The sequence below is a fragment of the Rhinopithecus bieti genome, unplaced genomic scaffold (assembly GCF_001698545.2).
Source record: "Rhinopithecus bieti isolate Rb0 unplaced genomic scaffold, ASM169854v2 scaffold_34310, whole genome shotgun sequence".
Taxonomy (NCBI): domain Eukaryota; kingdom Metazoa; phylum Chordata; class Mammalia; order Primates; family Cercopithecidae; genus Rhinopithecus; species Rhinopithecus bieti.
In genome coordinates this window covers 1,137,396-1,143,047 of record NW_016814622.1, presented here as the reverse complement: position 1 = coordinate 1,143,047, position 5,652 = coordinate 1,137,396, and the positions used below count along the sequence as shown (strand labels likewise).

The window sequence follows — 5,652 nt, the reverse complement described above, 5'->3', positions numbered from 1 at the left end:
CACAGTACCTGAAGTATCAGAGGCACCTATCCTTAGCTGTTACTATGGTCAGACTTTGCTTAGGGAGACTTGTGGGGTAACCCTCTCTAGAATAGCTTGGGGAAGGCAGAGATGGTGTCTGAACCAGGTAACTGGCCAGTACAGGGTGCAGATGGGAGATGCTGAGAGCTGGGATGAATGGCTATTATTTTTATTTATTTACTTTTTAGAGACAGGGCAACAGCCCATGCTGGAGTGCAGGGTGCGATCAAGGCTCACTGCAGCCTCTACCTCCTTGGCTCAAGTGATCCTCCCACCACGCCCAGCTAATTTTTGTGCCTTTTGTAGAAACAGGGTTTCATCATGTTGCTAAGGCTGGTCTCGAACTCCCAGGCTCAAGGGATCTGCCTGCCTCGGCCTCAGAAAGTGCTAGGATTACAGGCATGAGCCAGCATGCCAGCTTGGCTGTTCTTTGACATTTTGTTCTTGGGGAGTAGTCCACAGATCACGTGCTTGTCGTATTGGCATGGCTTATAGTGCAGAGGTTGATCTGCTACACGCTGAGTTTGGGGCAGGGGAGGGTGCAGACTCTATATGTTCATGGCTTCAGGAGACTCCTCCAGGGCCTGGCCCCACCGTGAACAATGCCATGCTGCAGGGCTGTGTCTGTCATCCTGGCCAGGTTCCCCATGGTGGCCGCCCACTGTGCCATGACATCTTCAGGAGCTGGGCCATGCCTCCCACCCCATTGACACCTGGGGAGAGGCTTGGCCATTTTCTTTTCTAAACCTGTAGAGCACAAAGAGATGTTGTCATTCCCCTCATTAAGACACACACCCCCTCCTCCCCCTCGTGCCGAGCCGGTTTTGGTTCCTGGTTATAAACTGACCTTAGGGAGCCCCCTACAACGGCCTGGTAGCTTTCCGCTCTTGCTTTTGTTTTTGTGTTTTATTTTTGAGACAGAATCTCACTCTGTCACCCAGGCTGGAGTGTAGTGGCACGATCTCCGCTCACTGCAACCTCCACCTCTTGGGTTCAAGTGATTCTCCTGCCTCAGCCTTCCGAGTACCTGGGACTACAGGCGCCTGCCACCACGCCTGGCTAATTTTTATATTTTTAGTAGAGATGGGGTTTTACCATCTTGGCCAGGCTGGTCTTGAACTCCTGACCTCAAATGGTCTGCCCACCTCGGCCTCCCAAAGTGCTAGGAATACAGGCATGAGCCACTGCACCCGGCCCACTATTGCTTTTGAAAACACAAACACCACTGACGCAGCCTGAACAATATAACCCATTGCTTTTAGAGACCTGGCCCTTTAGAACAAAAAGCCTATTTCATTCTCCTGGGATGAGCAGGGGCCTCTCTGCACTCTTCTACCCACCAAAGAAAACTAAGTGCCATCTCCATCTTCAGCAGCCCCTCCACTCCCTTCACCCGTGTGCCTCTGCTCTTGGCCAGATTAATGGCTCTTTGTGGCTGGAGATCACACAAGTGCTGTGCCCAGAGCAGTTTCCTGTCCCCATCAGAGTGATGAGAGACTCTTAGGAAATGATCTTAGGAAATGGCCCCACAGTAAAAGTTCCAACTGGCACAGCCATGAAAATATCACCACCAGCTGCTTCTCACCTGGGAGAGCCAGGGTGGGTGGGGCCAAAGGGCCTGGGAAGGCGTCTTCTCAGGGTCAGCTTGAGGGAGGGGGACCCTCACCCGCAGGGATGTCAGGTACTGGCATCCACCTTTCGTTAATCCAGCAAATACACCCTGAAGACTTCCCATGCCCACGCCGAGCCCGACCCTGTGCCTCCGAGGAAACCAACAATTAGGATGCAACGTGATGATTGCTAAATCAGGAGTACCCTGAGTTCAGAGAATCAATGTGCCTTGTGGGCTGGGGTGAATGGGAAGGGAAGGGGGTCAGGGAAGGCCTCCTTAAGGAAGCTGCCAGTTAAATGAAACCCCAAATGCTGAGCAGGAAGCGGCCAGATGAACAGAATAGGGGAGGGTTGTCTATGGCCATACCACCCTGAGTGCACCCCATCGCCTCTGATCTCGGAAGTTCGGCAGGGTCCGGCCTGGTTAGTACTTGGATGGGAGAACAGGGAAGCCTTTCCAGGCAGAGGGAACAGCACTTGTGAAGGCTCCTGGAGTGGGAGGCATGCCAGAGGCGGGACGGGGGCTGCAGCTCTGAGGGTGGGCGTGAAGGTGGGATGTCCAACTCCGACGTACAGATATTGGGGCGTGATCGGGCCTCGCTGCACAGGAAGAGGAAGAGTTTAAACCACGGTGGGGCCAGGCATGGTGGCTCATGCCTGTCATCCCAAAACTCTGGGAGGCTGAGGCAGACAGATCACCTGAGGTCAGGAGTTTGAGACCATCCTGGCCAACAAGGCAAAACCCTGTCTCTACTAAAAATACAAAAATTATCTGGGCATGGAGGCGGGTGCCTGTAATCCCAGCTACTCAGGAGGCTGAGGCAGGAGAATCGCTTGAACTCTGGAGGCGGAGGTTGCAGTGAGCCAAGATCGCGCCATTGCACCCCAGCCTGGGCGACAGAGTGAGACTCTATCTCAAAAACAAAACCAACAAACCAACCAAACAAACAAAAACCATGGTGGAAGTGAGCACCCCAAGGCTCTGAGTGGTGACCCTGGGGCCAGTGCTCTGGGCAGGCTGCTCCTTGCCAGGCCTGTAGAGGGAATAGGGGAGGCCAGCATCTGCCAGCCCAAGGAAGGAGGCCTCAGTCAAGCTGGCGGCAGGGGAGCTGAGCAGATGTAGAGGCACAGGGAGGGACCAGCTTGCTCATCCCGAACAGTCTCCGAGCGCCATCAGCCTCAGACCAGGCCCTGGTGGGGAATCCCAGGTAAACTGGCCACTGTCCTGCCCCCTAGGACCCTGTGGTCCGTGAGGGGACCCCCGAAGTACCCAGGGGCTACTCTGGAGCTCTTATAGGATGTAGGGGTGGAGAGGTAGAGGACAGATGGACACAGTGCAGTGCCTGTCTCAAATCCTTGTATCTGTGTGCCTTTGGTTATTGACCCAGAAACTCTTTCCACACCATGATTAGTGTATTTAATATTGGCCTGAAACCCAAAGAGATGTCAGAAGGCACATGACTGGATGCAGATGAAGGAGAGGGGCCGGGGTCTGGGAAGGCTCCTGGGCAGATGACCTGGCAGTGTGGGACTGCCCAGAGCCTCAGGAGGGCAGAGAGGGGAGCCACTGTGATTCTTTGGCGACACCTGTCTCCCCTGCACTGGCTGGGCTGGGATTAACACCCGGTAGGAGGGGACGTAGGAGAAGTATTCGTCTCTGTCCACGACACAAAGACAATATTGTGCCGGGCCAGGGATGAGGGGCAGGGGCGGGCTCTGCCAGCCCCATGTTTCCAAAGAGCAGGTGGCCACCCCAACATCTTGTTGAAAGGTCTGCATTTGTATGCAGCGAAATGCCAAGCTGTTATGTCATGACTGCTTCGTTGCGTTCTATGAACGGCATTTCCAGGAAAGGCCTCATTTCACACCAAGCTGAGTCCTGACGGATCCTGCTCTGGCCCCGGATGGGGAGAGTGCCTTAATCAGCCCACCCTAGGAGTAACATATGGCATTTCCTTCTCAGGCCAGACATTTTTCCATTTTGCCCATAAGAAAATTAGAATTGGGCCAATGGCTTGTTTTAGTTTGAACCGCTATGGTTCAAAGGATGCTGGTGGGCTTAAGTTGCACCTAGACTGGGCCTTCTTTTCTTTTTTTTTCTTTTCTTTTTCTTTCTCTTTTCTTTTCTTTCTTTCTTTTTTTTTTTGAGGCATGGTATTTTCTTGTTGCCTGGGCTGGAGTACAGTGGTTCAGTTTGATCTCAGCTCACTGCAGCCTCGACCTCCTGGGCTCAAGTGATCCTCCCACCTCACTCTTCCGAGTAGCTGGGACCACAGGTGCAGGCCATCATGCCTGGCTAATTTTTGTATTTTTGTATTTTTTTTTTTGTAGAGAGGGGCTTTCACCATGTTGCCCAGGCTGGTCTTGAACTCCTGGGCTCAAGTGATCCTCTGTCTCCCAAAGTGTTGGGATTACAGGCATGAACCACTGCACCAAGCCTAGCCTGGACCTTCTAAAGTGGCTGGTGATTCTGTTCTCAGAAGTGGCTGGGTCTCTGGGCTGGGAGTTCTGTGCACCACGGGTAAGCCCATGGTGAGGACTGCTTATCTTTTCTTGACAAATGTGGCCAACAATCTCCAGTCAACTTGAAAAACAGATATCAAGGCCATGCATGCCAGAGAACGGAGCAGGGGGAGCGGTTCCTTGTGTGCGTGTTGTCGTGTGTGTCTGTGTGTAAACAAACGTCTGACCCCTGGCTGCCCGGCCACCCCACTCACCACCCGGGGGCTCTCTCTCTCAGGATGCACAGGGCACGCTTGTGGGTTCCACTTGCTATTCTGTTTCCTGGCCTCACATGTTTGGTACCAAGTCTTGTTTCTGCCTTGTTTCCCAAGAGCGCTTGAGAGCTGGGCTCTGAAACTGGCTGCCAATATATTTCTTTTCTCAGTTCTAGAAAACTTAGCCATTGCCAATTTCCTTCCAGAATTCCAACTAGATATAGGTATTTTCACGTTGATATTTGTCTTTAACCCGTGAATGACTTAGTGGTGGTGGATGCTATCCAAAACAAACATGCGAGATATTTTTTAAAAAATCTCTCCCTTTTGTTGGGAAGATCTTGTCTTAGTGGGCTTGGTCCAGGCTCATGGTCTGGGTGAGACCTGATCTTTGAAGTGCGCGGAGGCCCTTTCTTGTGGTTGGGGTAGTCCATGACAGATTTCCGAACATTACCCCCGTGAGCATTTGTTCTTCCTGGGCTGCAAAACGTTATATGCACATTGTTGATTGAGTTTCCGATCTCAGCCCTTGCTGCTTTTCTGCTGATATTTGAACGATCAGTATATTAAGGGATGTGCTGAAACCCCCTGGTAAGACCGGTGCTCTGCCTGTTTCTCTGTGCACGTCGTGGTTTTCGAGGCCACTCTGTCTGGGGCACTTAGGTTTAAAATCGCTTTGTCATCTGGGTGAATTGAACCTTTTCTCTTACTTAGTAGCCATCTCTATCCCTAATACAGCTTTGTCTCAGAGTCTCTTTCAACTGATCATATCTTCCGTTGGCAAGCATTCGCCGCTTCATCATTTCAGACTTTTGTTTCCACTTCTGTACGTCCTTAGGCTTTATGTGTGTCTTTGGGAAACCGTGTGTGTCATGATGTTTTTAAAAATCCACGGCATCTGTGCCTGTCATTTGACTGATAGGTTTAGTCCACTTTCTTTTATTGCAATTGTTGATCTATTTGGATGAGTTTCTACCATTTTAATGTGTTATATCAGTTGGTCCCACTTTTTCTGTATTTCTTTCCTTTTCTCTGCCTCCTCCTCTTCCTCCTCCTCTTCTTCTTCCTCTTCCTCCTCCTCTTCTTCTTCCTCTTCCTCCTCCTCTTCCTCTTCTTCTTCCTCTTCCTCTTCTTCTTCCTCCTCTTCTTCCTCTTCCTCCTCTTCCTCCTCCTCCTTCTCCTCCTTCCCCTCCTCTTTCCCCTCCCTCCCCCTCCTCTTCCTCCTCCTCTTCTTCTTCCTCTTCTTCTTCTTCCTTCTTCCTTCTTTCCTCTTTCTCTTCCTCCTCCTCCTCCTCCTCCTCCT

At 51.6% G+C, this 5,652-nt stretch overlaps 1 long non-coding RNA gene across 1 annotated transcript; it reads right to left on the bottom strand.

Moving 5' to 3' along the window:
• Nucleotides 1-478: 478 nt before the first annotated feature.
• On the bottom strand, nucleotides 479-1,738 carry LOC108514963 (uncharacterized). The gene is made up of 2 exons (XR_001881392.1): nucleotides 1,688-1,738; nucleotides 479-768 (listed from the first exon to the last, which is right to left on the bottom strand). It is a non-coding gene; the product is annotated as an uncharacterized LOC108514963 (long non-coding RNA).
• Between the last annotated feature and the right edge of the window lie 3,914 nt (nucleotides 1,739-5,652).